Source organism: Dreissena polymorpha, chromosome 5 (assembly GCF_020536995.1).
Source record: "Dreissena polymorpha isolate Duluth1 chromosome 5, UMN_Dpol_1.0, whole genome shotgun sequence".
NCBI lineage: Eukaryota > Metazoa > Mollusca > Bivalvia > Myida > Dreissenidae > Dreissena > Dreissena polymorpha.
The window spans coordinates 110,681,966-110,694,499 of record NC_068359.1 but is presented as its reverse complement, the minus strand read 5'-3'; the positions used below and the strand labels follow the sequence as shown (position 1 = coordinate 110,694,499).

The 12,534-nt window shown below is 32.9% G+C and overlaps 1 long non-coding RNA gene across 1 annotated transcript; it reads left to right on the top strand.

Annotated features, from left to right (window-relative positions):
• The first annotated feature begins 756 nt into the window (after positions 1 to 756).
• LOC127880754 (uncharacterized) lies at positions 757 to 2,703 on the top strand. The gene is made up of 3 exons (XR_008049728.1): positions 757 to 841; positions 1,948 to 2,035; positions 2,459 to 2,703. It is a non-coding gene; the product is annotated as an uncharacterized LOC127880754 (long non-coding RNA).
• Positions 2,704 to 12,534: the final 9,831 nt, after the last annotated feature.

The following is a 12,534-nucleotide window of genomic DNA, read 5'->3' as shown; positions in this document are numbered from 1 at the left end:
CGAATACTGTCATTGACCTACTTTTTGTACTTGCCGTTTCGCTTAATAAAGTCGACACCCTAGTTATTACGCCCCCCCCCCTCATCGCAACCAACATGCATCTATGTATTAAATATCTTCACTTAGAAAACTATCTCAATGCTTTTGTCATGAACATCTTTTCTGCACTTTGACGTCTCTTGTTATTCAGTTATATCGGACAGCAGCAATCACAATTGCTGACGAGAAGGATTTAGAAGAACTCTCTGGGAGCCGTTTCATCAACGATTTACGACTAGTTGTAAATTACGATTGACATAAATTACGATGTTTCAATGAAATCGCGTTTCATCAAGCAAATCGTAAATTAAAATTACATAAATTTCATACATAAATATACGACTGGGTAAGGGCACCCGTAAATTAACGTTATGGCGGTCGTTTTTGTCATCCACGATGACAGGAGACGAAAAATTACCAATGCCAAGGCTTTTTAGGGAGAGAATTGTTCTCGAAAACCTAAGAGATGAGAACATTGCTTTGATATATCGTCTAAGTAAGGGCGGAATAGAGCGATTGTTGGTTTTGATCGGGGAAGACATAGCACCAACTTACCTGGCGAGCTCATCCCTTTCATTCCGTCGCTTAGGTATGTAAATAAGGCGAAGAAATCATTGATTTAAACAAGTATAATTATAAAATTGTATTTATTTTCAAATAGCAAATAAGTCGAATTTAACCCAAAAACTTTAGAGTAGTAACCCTTTGTTTACTTAGCATTTGACAACTCGGATTTTGCAAAATGGTTGAAGAATAAGTAATTGTTGTATCTTTTCTAAATAAAAGCATTCGATGATTACCGGTATTAGTTTAAGCATTAATTGTTGTGTTTCTTTACAAATGACTTAATGCTTAAACTCATTCTATTTTGTGTCGACGTGTACTTATCGGTGCAGACTGATTTACCCCACCCGCTAATGTTGAACTTGTAGTTGTTCTACTTCTAAATGTTGTGATTGAACAATACTTTACCTCGAAATTGTTCATTATAACATCATGATCAAGAAAATGAATATGACATCATGATACTGTTTGTCTTTGCTATTTTTAAATAAGTTTATTGTATTGGTGAGTTAAGTAGATGCTGATGGTACCTTATGTATTTAATAATTATAGAAAAATCAACATAATTGTTTCTATATTGTTCTCATTTGATTACAATGTTGTTCGATTGGTCATTGTCAGCTCGGATACTACTTACCTGTACCCCGGGTACTCTTTAAGTATACTTACATGTAGAGCTAACCCTGTTACAGTTAATATACTTTAACATAGCCGGAAATTAAATGCTAAATGGGTTGTTGTAGGCTTAATTTTTTTTTAATTATATTCACATTAATGTCATTTTTTTTCTCAAATAGTCTTTATATCATCAAAATTTATACTCAAAAAGCATGTTGATGCAGTTTTTTCAAAAGGTAAGTTTTATTTAGATAAACAATATCGCTTTACATTTATCTGTAGTGCACTGTACCACATCGGATTTTGGGCAGGAATACAACTCGGGTACAGTCTAATAAGGACCGGGTACGTTTAAGTATATTAACCTTACCCGAGGTACATGCAAGTATGCTTAATGGTACCAGGGGTACATGTAAGTAGTACCCAAGCTGTGAATAACCAATCGAGCGTGAGTAAAGTAGATTGTACCTTATGTCTTTAATAATTGCAGAACAATTACCTTATTATTTCTATATTGTTTTCATTTGATTACAATTTATTTATTTGTCAAATTCAATTCTGCAGTGCTATAAATATGCACCCCCCATCCAAAAAATTTATTTCGTGCATATTGATGGGGCTTTTTTATATTTACTCCTTTTCTGCATTCCTCCCTTTTGTGTTGGTAATGTGAAAATGAAATGATGAGCACTTCTCATGTTAATGAATAACTTTTATTTTTTATAGATTTTGGCATATTGCATATTGCCAAGGGAGATGTTTACTGAGGATTCCATGCCATTAATGTGCAGGCTGTTGCTGACGCCAGCATGAGGTAATGTAAATACAGTATTATGATTCATTACCTTATCATTAAATTTGGTATAAAAGCAGATAAATACCATAAAAGGTTGAAATAAGCGTAATGCTTATCATCTTTGACATCTAATAATAATTAGTTACGTACATGCGCAAAAATCATTAACTACATGTACCACAATAAGCACCATTAGCACTGTGTGATCAAGCTTTTGTTCTTTTATGTGTTAGCCAATGCAGCTATCAGTATTATCTTTAAATATTGTCTTAAGTTACATTATTTCATCTAGGTAACTAAAATATAGTGATTTGATAATACTTAAGCTAGTTTTGTGAACTTTATTGAGATGCTTTCCCACCTTAATCTAACAATATTAACTGTGGACTGCTGTTTTATCAAAGACAAAGCAACTGCCCAATAAAATATTTCAATTTACAGCAATATCTGAGCACCAATGATGAGGGTCATCTGCCGGGAGATAGTGGGTATCCGTTAAGGACTAACCTGATGACCTCTTAACCGCATCCCTCCCATGCTGCGGAACAGGCCTACAATGACCATCTTTGTAGAGCGTGGGTAGAAGACAGGGCATTTGGAGTGTTGAAATCACGAGATTGGTAACATATTATATAGGTTGTGAAATATAAGTCTTATTAGTGCGAGATCAACTTACCACACAGTATTTAAATGAAGTATTAGTGCCAATCTCTTTCTTGTGCCTCACAGTGTCTTAAATCAAACGTAACTTCTAAAGCTTGATAACGTACAACTTTAATTATCAAATTTTAGAATGTATATGTAAATTAACTTTAATTATAACTGAGGGTTGTTTGCATGTGTGAATATGATGTTTCATAAAAAAATGTCCGTTTAAATATACTGATGATTTATTCATTTTATTTTAAATCTAAAAAAAAATTCGTTTGCTTATCCTCAGACACTATGTATGAAATATTGTTTACTAGTGCATTTAAATGATATGATGCATTAATAGTGAATAAAGGCAAAATAAAGTGTTTTGTAGGCTATATATTATATATAATTTATATTGAAATTAAATTAATGTCAATGGTATCTGGACAATTTAGTCACTTAGACAAATGTCTATGTTAAAGAAATACTTTTGATATTTGTTTAGATATCTGCATGCCACTGGTGGATGTTGGCCTTTCAAGTCCAATAAGTGCTGTGAAATATCAACTGTGTACATGCCCCTGCATAACCCGTGTCTGGATTCAAACGTTCCACTGATAGAGGAATTGGTTGGAAACGTGATGGAACCGGAAGTTATGAACAACACACCAGTACATCAAGCAGCATGTGATAAGAGGCAGCAGCTGATCAAACTGTTTCATAAAAAATGTTAAAAAATTATAGTTATAAATGTTATAAAGTGATAGATGGCTTGAGTCTTCTCTGGATAGGCAGAGCTACACTACTCAGCCAAATGGCGTAAAGTTGTGTCATAGCTGATTTGGAAGGTTTGGTATTCCTGGTCGTCTAGACACAATAGTTACAACAGCTGATGTTTGCATGTTTTATAATTGTTTATGCATAATTTGTCTAATATTTACTTCAAGGTTATAGGTTTGTGAAAGAAAAAAATGCCAATGTTCAGAGGACCAATAAAAAAGTTATGTGTAAGATATTACCAAGTGCTTCATTTAATATTTATTTTAAAGGGAACTTTTCCTAAATTTTGGCAGATATTTAAGTTTTTCATTAAACGCTTTTATATTGATACATGTAAACACTGGATCTAAAAAGCTCCAGTAAAAAAAGAATACAATTAAAGAAAGATAAAAAGTAACTCCTACAGGGCTCAAACCACTGACCCCTGAAGTAAAAGCCTCACACTAAGACCACTTGTCCGTCCATGTTGATACAATTGAGTGATGTATTTTACACTTTATATAAACAATCCTCATCGTGTCACAAAATATAACGACAACAGAACTCTACAAATTATTCAATCGTCGAGTGTTGCAGCAGTGAGTTGCAACGCTTTTAAATTTTCAGGTTTTTAAATCGTCAAAAGATGCATATAATGGATATTTTAAAGCATGTTAAATGTTCAGTATTACTGTTTCCTCACAAATATCATAACTACAACAAAAGTTTGCGAATCTTAAACTTATTTTTTTTAATTTAGTCAATTTACCAAAACTGGAAAAGGTCCCTTGAATATTGAACAGTTATCTGAGCTCCAGAAAAGATCATATACTTAAGGTACTTTTCTTCATTAACAATTATTCAAGTGATATTTTACCCACTGACTTTCGCTCTAAAAGGTGTTCTCTGTAATGAACATTCTCAAAGCCACATTAAAACAAGGGCTGTTAGTAAAACATGCATGCCCCCCATATGGGCTGTCAGTTGTAGTGGCAGTCATTGTGAGAATACGTTTTTTGTCACTGTGAAAACGGAAACCATTTTACTATTTCGAGTCACCGTGACCTTGACATTTGACCTAGTGACCTGAAAATCAATAGGGGTCATCTGCAAGTCATGATCAATGTACCTATGAAGTTTCATGATCCAAGGCGTAAGCATTCTTAATTCATCATCTGGAAATCATTTTACTGTTTCGACTCACTGTGACCTTGACCTTTGACCTAGTGAACTGACAATCAATAGGGGTCATCTGCCAGTCATGATCAATCTACCTATGAAGTTTCATGATCCTAGGCCTAAGCTTTCTTGAGTTATCTATCATCCGGAAACCATCTGGTGGACAGACCGACCAAGCAAAACAATATACCCGCTCTTCTTTGAAGGGGGGCATAAAAAGTGGGTTTGTAAATGTATCGGTACTTTATTATAATAAGTGTGCTGTCTATAAATATGGATATTATTGTCATAAAAAATAGAAGTTTTCCAGTATATTAGATTGTTTCCGAATGTATTTACTAAACTTTACCCCTTTATGATTCTCTGTTCAATTATTTAGTCATCTACCGTTAAAATATGTTGTTTACCAGTGCAATTTTTTTGGTATTTTTATTGAAATGTTTATCATAATAATGTTTATGGTATTTGATAACAGTTGCTATGACACTAGTTTTCAATGAATAAAACACAAAGAACATTCACAAATATTTATTATTAAACAGAAAGTACAATATATTAACTGGGCAGGGTATTATAATTCATATGAAACTTTATATCTTACATGATAGTATGTGTAATAATAAGTTTCATAGACTCACTGAACACCATCACATGTAAAATCAATTAAAAGTTCCAGAAACAATTGAGCAATTTAAAATTTCATTTGTTTTAAGAGAAACAAGTTCCTCATGATTATTGCTCATGTCCCTCTGAATGGCATATCTTTCCCTTGACGCCATCAACATCTCCTCCCGAGTTTTATTACGCTGTTGCTTCATTCTTCACATGTTGCTGCAAGCAGATAAATTTACTAGTTTATACATTTAACAGAACTAAATATTAAATACACAACATATGACACTATGGTCATAATAAGTCAGCATGCCTACATCACCTGGTTTTGTTTCTGAAAGTTGGTTTTTGTTTTGCAAAATTTACCTAACTTTCTGAACTTAAACTCAACATTTGTGTGTAACACTAATGCTCTACATTCCAATTTCTTTTTTAAGTACATTGATGTCGAAAGAATTAAATAAAAAATACCTTGACACACAAGTTCATACCCTGGTAAATAGGTTACCGGTAATAAAGTTAAATGAAAAAATGCAGCAATACTTTATCCCTATAAAACAGAGTACAATGAAAAACAAGAGCACCGCATAACAGGTGTGAACGCTCGGCTGCGGGTGCATTTTTTAACGAATAAAAGCTTGTCAGAAATATTTTAAGGTCACAGTGACCTTCACCTTTGACCTAGTGACCCAAATATGGGTGAGGCGTGTAGAACTCGTTAAGGTGGAGCTGCATATGAAGTTTCAAAGTTATAGGTGGAATCACTTTGATTTTATGGCCAAAGTTCAATACATTGACAAAATGTTAAGGTTTGAGCAAGACACGGACGACACGACACGCTGGCTATGACAATACCTTGGGTTTTCTCCGAAAACAGCCCAGCTAAAATTGAAAACATAAATTGTTACATTTTCATTGTAGGAAATAATAAGCAGTCAGCTTTACTATAATCTATAGAAAAAAATATTACTATTTGTTGCTTCTGCCTTCAGTTTATTGTTTTAATGTAGCTGAGTGACACAACTTCTGTTTGAGTTTTGACAACCGTGTTCTCTGTCCATTCAATTTTGGTCCTTCAGCCAGTAATAACATTTTGTTTTCTGGAAAAGCAAAGAAATTAAAACTGCATTTGTGATCTTTACATGTAGCACAGTTTTGCAGAGAAAGCAATATAAATCAATGTTGATTATTTACATCTTGTGAATCAACACTATAATAAATTATTGTGGACAATGATATTTATTTAATGCTTTCCTGTGGTTTATAGAGAAATATCGGTGGATTAAAACTGATAATTTCACTGTTTCAAACAATGACAATTATCAGTGAGAATTATCGATAATTTTCACTGTTTACTGTGAAATGACGTCATTTATTTGACAAAATTACAACATAATCCCAACGACTTTCTTAAGTAAAACTCTTTAACAATGTATATAAACTGCGAAAAAAAGCATGAAATAAAAAAAGAAAATTTGTTGGATTCGGTGAAATATCGATTTTAATTCACTCGTGATCATAGAAAATATATATTTTCACTCGTGGCTGCGCCACTTGTGAAAATATCATTGTCTATGATCACTCGTGAATTAAAAACGATAATCCACTGAATCCAACAGATATGACATTTGTAATTACTAAACATGTTGTGTCATGTAAATCTAATACCTTATTGAAATAAAATATTTGATAATTGAACACAAAAATGCTGACATAACAAAATTTCAATCCATGATGTCTTGTTATTGTCAGCCTGAATTCCGGTTGGTCTATATTAAATTATATTATTAAACTGTTAATTAATCTTCACCACAGTCGCATTTCTGCATAGAAAGAACAAAACAATTAATCTTACCAATACATTTTTATTCATGGATAAAGAAAATAAGCAACAAATAATCTTCATTCTTGTCAATATCAATTGCCGCCTTAGTGTCTTTTGATGATTTTTGCTTTGGCAGATACTTGGCTGAAATAATTCGCGTTTAGATTTATCCTGAACGCGAATTATTTCAGCTGTCTTCATTCATGACCAACAAGTTCTCAACTTACATTTCAACCGTCTCCATCCAAAATAACTTCTTTTTGCGTTTAGTAACGAAAGGAGAGTGTCGGCCAAACAGCAATCGGTAGCCTTCCACACCGGTCTACACTTCGTTTTCCAGTGTTTGTTTTTGTTTCGATTCACAACTAGCATTGTTTTTGTTAGTCCAAATAATTAGACGTAAATCGACCTCATATTTATAGGAGTATGTTTTTGTGAGATGTTTTCCTTAGCTGACAGAACGTGCGAAAATTACGTCATGCACTTTTTCAGACTGTGTCACTATTTTTTTCGGTTACAAAATACGTATATTTAAGTAGTCGTATTTTATGTATGTTGCATTTACGATTTCGTTGATGAAACGGAGTTTATGTTAAATCGTAAACGACTACATTAATCTCGATACATAATTTACGATCGTATAAAAATACGTTATTATTGATGAAACGGCCCCCTGAAAGTAATAACTTATGGCAGCGTCTAACTTGATTTGATACATACGTCACCTAGTAATGTTGTAGATAACTGTATACTAAATGTAAAAAAAGAGCGACAATTATCATTTCGTTTTTATAATATTATAGCATAAATACTGTGATGTCCACAACGACAATTTAATAAATGTATTACATTTAAGAAACAAATTGTAACAATACTCAAATTACTTGAAAATCATGTACATCAAATAGGTCGTTTCGCCATCATAGATCAAATGCATAGCTCATGTGTTGCGGCAAATGTCTGTGATGGTTAAATTATTGTCAACACAGTATACAATTTTAATGTGAAACTGTCTAATTGTGAAATGGAAGTTTATTCTAATCTTTTTTACCAACAGCCGCTCTGCGCTATAATCGTTTGTATTTTAACGCAAAATGATCAGTGAAAGTTACAACGGTATTCGTGTACATATTTACAACAGGCGCATAATCATGAAGATATCTGACAACGTTTTCATGTAACAGAATGAAATCACACAGAGAAATCTACTTTTCTTATAAAGTCAAAGCTATTTCAGCCCTACTCACTCGCGTGTAATTTAACAACAAAAAAGAGGCAGTAAGACTTGCCTTCACCTCATAACATTTAAAATACATACATGAATATCTTGTTACCTGTTTTTACATCATTTCACATAATTATTGTAACATAAATAACCATAAAACCGGATACTGCAAGAGTTACTTTTACAATAATAATATTTTTTGCGAGGGGGAGAGGGCTAAACGGCAATCAGACTGATTTATCATCCACTGTCTGTTCGGATGCTTAAAGCTTGTCGGTAATAAAAACCACGTATATTTGCCTTTCACGATGATGGACAAATGTTTATGAACTAAATGATTATTCAATCGCACTGTCGTAATATAATGCTTCTGACAAGCTATAATTGTCAAGTTGATCTGATAACTTCAAAAGTATGTACCGAAAGTAAACATTTTTGCTTCAATAACTATATTCCAAGAACAAATCAGACATTCAGTAAATATTAAGGCTGTGCTACGTTATATAAAAGTGGATTTTAAGTTGGAACATACACTCCATTAACAATTCGTGCACAAGACCTGTGGCCTTTGCATTCCAATACACATAGTGGCCCATAGAGCAAAGATAATTCAAACGTATGCGGTAGGTTTCTTTTGAAGAAGACGGCTTAATGTTTGTATAACGTTCCTTTTTATTTTTATTTTCTCTCTGATAGGCGTTTCTTGTTTGATTTAATTATTTTTAATTTTTTTAGCAGTCACATAAACAACCAAGCTATGTAATATGGAATTTTTACACACATTATTGCTGCTTCTTCCTGTATTTGCGCGATGATTATCTGAGATATTAACTCCATGACGCTATTTTCTCAAATCTTTTTCTATAAAGAAGGAATGTAGTTGACAATTGTTAATAGTTTTATTTGATCGTTCGTCAAAAAGTTGTAACTCTGTTACTCTTGTATCTTTAATGCAATTGAGTAATTAAATAGTAATTAAATTGATGCGTTTTAATTCCCTTTTATTATTGTTTAATTTGAGTTACAATGCTAAGACGTTAAATTTTATTTACACTTAAATGTATTATGAATATTGCTGGGCCACGTGTGAGGTTGAGCGCTCTATAACCAGGTTTAAACCCCCAATGCTTTGCATTGACCGTTCCAAGGCGGTGACCCAAGCTTTATTCATATTTTGTGTTTATGTTGGTTTGTATTGTGCTGTATTGTGCTGTTTTGTACTGTTTGGGCAATCGGTCACTTGCCTTAAATAAAGGACCAACTAATTGTTTTTAATGAAAATTCAATACTGCTCCAGCAGCTGGAGTTTCACTTCTTTATATTGTAAAGTCATGGTCATAATGAGCGACAGCTTCATTTGTAAAATTCGAGTAGTTTATGTGTGGAATGCTGGCGCCGGATAATGCATGAAATATGCACTGGATAAAAGAAAAACCGTACCGGGCTAAAGTCTTTAAGGTTAAAGTGTAACGATATCTCAATGCTGCTGCTATGGTTAAAATTGAAATAATATATTGAATTTAAATTAAAAAACAGTACATTACAACATTTAGTTGCCCATTCAACCATTTAACCACCAAAAAAACCGGTCGCAACGTGTCAAATGCATTCATAAGGTTTTTGAATGAATAGATGTGTTATTACCGTCCCTCAAACCTGTTAACTCTGTAAAAGTATCTAGAAAATGCCTTGATTCGACCCTGAAAAGGGTAATTAAAACTGTGCTTTTAAAGTTACAAAGATTGTTGTTTTGAATTCTTAAAAATGTATATTTTTATTGAACTGCTTTGACATATGAATTGACATTTTGCCTGGACATTCATCATTCCACCTAGTACTTAATCACGTGGCTTAGCGTTTAGAAAACCTTGACAAGCTAACAACATAGTGGCTTCTTTGCCTATATATTACGGTTAAGTTTTACACGCTTTCTGACGCTGTGCGTGTATCGAAATTCCCAATGCTGTTATTATTAGGGATATTAATAATATTAACGCTTATGGGACATGTATCAATCATTATAATTGATTGCACAACTACACAATCAGCTTGGTCGTTTTTTTTATAAATCTGCGGTCTACGAAGGGGATTTCGGTCAGGCTATTTAATAAAGCTACCAGTATCAGACGCTCGCTCGGTTACCAACTTTCTCCAAGTTTCTGTATTGGTGCTTTGAAAAATTAATCACTGTTCAAGGATTACATTTATCAATACGCTTTTATTAAAATGGTAACTTAAACTGTGTTCACTTTTGTATGACACATAAAAGCGTATAATTACGTTGATTTCGTTAAGTTACGCACAGCGGTTACCGATATTCCCTAATATTCTACATTAACACCTGATAGTATTATTATTGTCAGTTTATATATATAAATATATATATATATATATATATATATATATATATATATATATATATATATATATATATATATATATATATATATATATATATATATATATATTATAATAATAATAAAATCAATAGAGGTAATTTATAGAAGTCTATTTAATGAATTGAATCTTTCATTGTCTGTAAAATCTGGCCTCTAACATTCCAATAAGCCTTCTTTCTATGACGTAAAGCTAATATTGATGCCATCAGGCCAATAACAATCCAATATGAGCTAAACTTGTCAATAACAATATAGTATTGGTGGTTCTGTAAAACAGTCTAACCAACAGACAAACAATGTCAAGACGACTTTGTACATATTTTGATAATTTAGGCTTTCTTTTTTGTCGTACTTTTCTACATGAACCGGAAATTGTGATGATAAATATAGTAACTATATAACACAAGTAATACTAAAGAAGACTCAATATGATATTGGTATATTATTGATTTAACTCAATGTCATGTAACTATTATATTTGCTGTAATTATAATGGTAAACTCATATCGATAAACTAGAAAATAATATTTTGTCATCGTGGCATTTTCAAACGTGTGTCAATATTTAAATTGACTTAATTTGTCATAACGTTATGACACAAAAATAATGAAGAGCCCGATTTAGTTTTATCTGACATGTTTGATAAAATAATGCTTAGTCGATTATTTTCAGATTACTTCAATGTGTTAATATGTCGAATATAACCCGTAAACAATTATTTGTTTAAACAGCGTATCTGTCATGGATGAATCATTCATAAACTACATACACCTCTGTTTTGCCGTCACAGTAAACAACACACTTGTGAAATTCGGATGCTGTACCTACCTTAACAATCATGCCCCCTCTAAATATTGATCGCATTTTAATACGTATGTTGGAAAAATGCATTTCAACTCTAAACATATGGATTTGAATATACTAATCCAAAAATCAATATCACCATTTCTCTTCGCAAGAGGTACATGTATTCACAGTCGCTCCAAACAAGACACTCGAACTCATAACAGCAATTACAACAACTACTTAACAGCGTCAAATATAATTATACAATGCAATAAAGGAACACGTTGTTGGAGAAAAAACTATTACAAGAAGCATATATTGTTAAAAGAACACAAAAAGAGAACTACATCTATACACATATGTGTGTGTGTGTGTCGTTTGTGTGTATATGCATGAATATGCGTGCGTACGTGCGTGTGTGCGTGCGCGCGTGCGTTTACGTGTGCGTGTGCGTGCGGGTACGTGGGTGTCTGTTTGTGTTAATGCAAAACATTTATTAGTCAGTGACAGTCACTGTGAACAAGACGTTCAACACTTGGGACGAGAAGAACATTTTCATGCGAGGAAGTTTGGGTTTGAACACATGTAAATGAATGACGCCTGTGTCTGACTCTGTTTACAGCTTCTGTGTGCGTGTAGTTTACCGATGTATTGAAAACACCTCTAATAAATATCTTATTGAACACTCGTCTAAAGTTGGAACCAAACACGGTATAAACAACTATATTGATAGAAAAGCTAAGGTAATACAGTAATTTAAAGGCAGTCTGTACAGCGGCTAAAGATATCGGTGCAGTCACGGATCCTTTAGTAAAAGTACCAATCAACAACCACAACTTTAAGATATGTATTGGTAGATTCAACCCGAGAAATATTAACGATACAATAAATAACATTTTTGTCACTTTAGCTAGAGGAATGGCGCATCGGCTTGAAATACTGCTTCCATTTTCGTTTATTATTTCCAGAAAGCTCACACGGGTCTTGCGAATATGTATTATCTGAATTACTTTGTATGCGATAACAGACAACAGAATAAAAATAAGGACGGTTGGTAAAATAAGCGTCAACAGAGTATCCGTATAGACGAGAAATT